The sequence below is a fragment of the Schistocerca gregaria genome, unplaced genomic scaffold, assembly GCF_023897955.1.
Source record: "Schistocerca gregaria isolate iqSchGreg1 unplaced genomic scaffold, iqSchGreg1.2 ptg000407l, whole genome shotgun sequence".
NCBI classification, from domain to species: domain Eukaryota; kingdom Metazoa; phylum Arthropoda; class Insecta; order Orthoptera; family Acrididae; genus Schistocerca; species Schistocerca gregaria.
Window position 1 is genome coordinate 1,368,057 of NW_026061844.1, and position 2,390 is coordinate 1,370,446.

Genomic DNA, 2,390 nt, shown 5'->3' on the forward strand with positions numbered 1-2,390 from the left:
CGGCTCGTAATTTTAGAATAGTCATCTTCGTCTTACTTGGCATAAATTGTTCGCTGGCGTCCCAGCAGCTAGCTCCCTCAGTGTCTGCTTCTGCCATCGCACCACGCTAGTCTGCTGTTGTCCTAGCAGACCGAACGCACCGCACATCCGATACCTTCGGAACCACTCACTGGCCAGTTAGCAACTGAGCGGAACACTGTTTACATCGTGAAAGGAAAACTATGCAAAGATGTACACTTAAATGGCACGACTGAGTAGCACACACACAGTAATATCTGAGGAATGTCCTTCGACACGCGCAGAACGAAAGTCTTCTCGCGAACGTACAGCATCTCTGAAAAAAAATCTCGTGACTATATTCCGGCGTTACGGCCAGGTTCTCATACAAATGAGCAAAAAAGGGTACATTTGAAAATTTTTTTGAGACAATGAAAATACATTCGAAGGATCTGTTTGGGAATTACGAGTGATAATACTATGAGCTTAATTTTAGATTTTCAATAAAAAATGGCGCCCGTAATTATGATTTGATCAAGGGCCTGCGAGACTGGAGTACGTAGAGTGCGTGCAGTGTGGCACCTGAGATGTTACCTGAATTCAAAAATGGGTAACATCAGTTGATACTACATTATTTCTTTGAAATTGAAAATGGATAACATCAGTCGATAATACATAAAATTTATGGGAGCGCATACCTAACCGCAATGAAACAACCTTAAATTTAACGATACAGTGCTAATTCGAACTTTGAGTTCGATTTTGGGGGGTTTGTTTCACTCCTTATGCCTACACAAAAATTAGTTAATATTAACAAATGTCATATTATAGCTATAAGTTCCTAAGGAAAGTGTTTACTTTTAGGGGTCAGAGGTAGAAGTTAAGAGATCGAACCACTTTTAATTTATACTGCATGCCGTTCTGAGAAAATCGTTACTCGAAAAAAAAGTGTTCAAAGTTTAGGGAAAACATTTAGTTATATTATTACTTCGATTTGCATGAACTGAGTGTTACATATATATTCTTAATGTCGCTGAAAACGAATCTGAAGTCAGATTTTCAATATTCAAAACAGCTAATCCAATACGGAGGGCAAACGATTATTTTTGACAAATTTTTACCAAAAATGTATTTTCGTTATTTACGTTTAGTCTGCAATTAAAGGAATATTTATCAACCCTTCCTCTACCTCTGATTGTTCCTAGACAGCAACTTCCTGTTCTTCTTGGCAGGAAGGTCGCAGTTCGCAGTACTAGACGGCAAATCATCGAGTAAAACTGAAGTGATATCAGGTGTTCCCCAGGGAAGCGTCCTGGGACCTCTACTGTTCCTGATCTATATAAATGACCTGGGTGACAATCTGAGCAGTTCTCTTAGGTTGTTCGCAGATGATGCTGTAATTTACCGTCTAGTAAGGTCATCCGAAGACCAGTATCAGCTACAAAGCGATTTAGAAAAGATTGCTGTATGGTGTGTCAGGTGGCAGTTGACGCTAAATAACGAAAAGTGTGAGATGATCCACATGAGTTCCAAAAGAAATCCGTTGGAATTCGATTACTCGATAAATAGTACAATTCTCAAGGCAGTCAATTCAACTAAGTACCTGGGTGTTAAAATTACAAACAACTTCAGTTGGAAGGACCACATAGATAATATTGTCGGGAAGGCGAGCCAAAGGTTGCGTTTCATTGGCAGGACACTTAGAAGATGCAACAAGTCCACTAAAGGGACAGCTTACACTACACTCGTTCGTCCTCTGTTAGAATATTGCTGCGCGGTGTGGGATCCTTACCAGGTGGGATTGACGGAGGACATCGAGAGGGTGCAAAGAAGGGCAGCTTGTTTTGTATTATCGCGTTATAGGGGAGAGAGTGTGGCAGATATGATACACGAGTTGGGATGGAAGTCATTACAGCATAGACGTTTTTCGTCGCGGCGAGACCTTTTTACGAAATTTCAGTCACCAACTTACTCTTCCGAATGCGAAAATATTTTGTTGAGCCCAACCTACATAGGTAGGAATGATCATCAAAATAAAATAAGAGAAATCAGAGCTCGAACAGAAAGGTTTAGGTGTTCGTTTTTCCCGCTCGCTGTTCGGGAGTGGAATAGTAGAGGGATAGTATGATTGTGGTTCGATGAACCCTCTGCCAAGCACTTAAATGTGAATTGCAGAGTAGTCATGTAGATGTAGTCATGTAGATGTAGATGAAAAGCCGATCTGTCTAAGCTGGATATGCAGCACTCGGCAGCCTGCACTTGATATTCGTCCGTATTTTCGGTGAGTATGTTTGCATGCATTCTGCAGTATGAATCATTTTGAGCACGTGCGACACGGGACGAGTTATCATCTACATCTATATGGATACCCTGCAAAACACATTAAAGTTCCT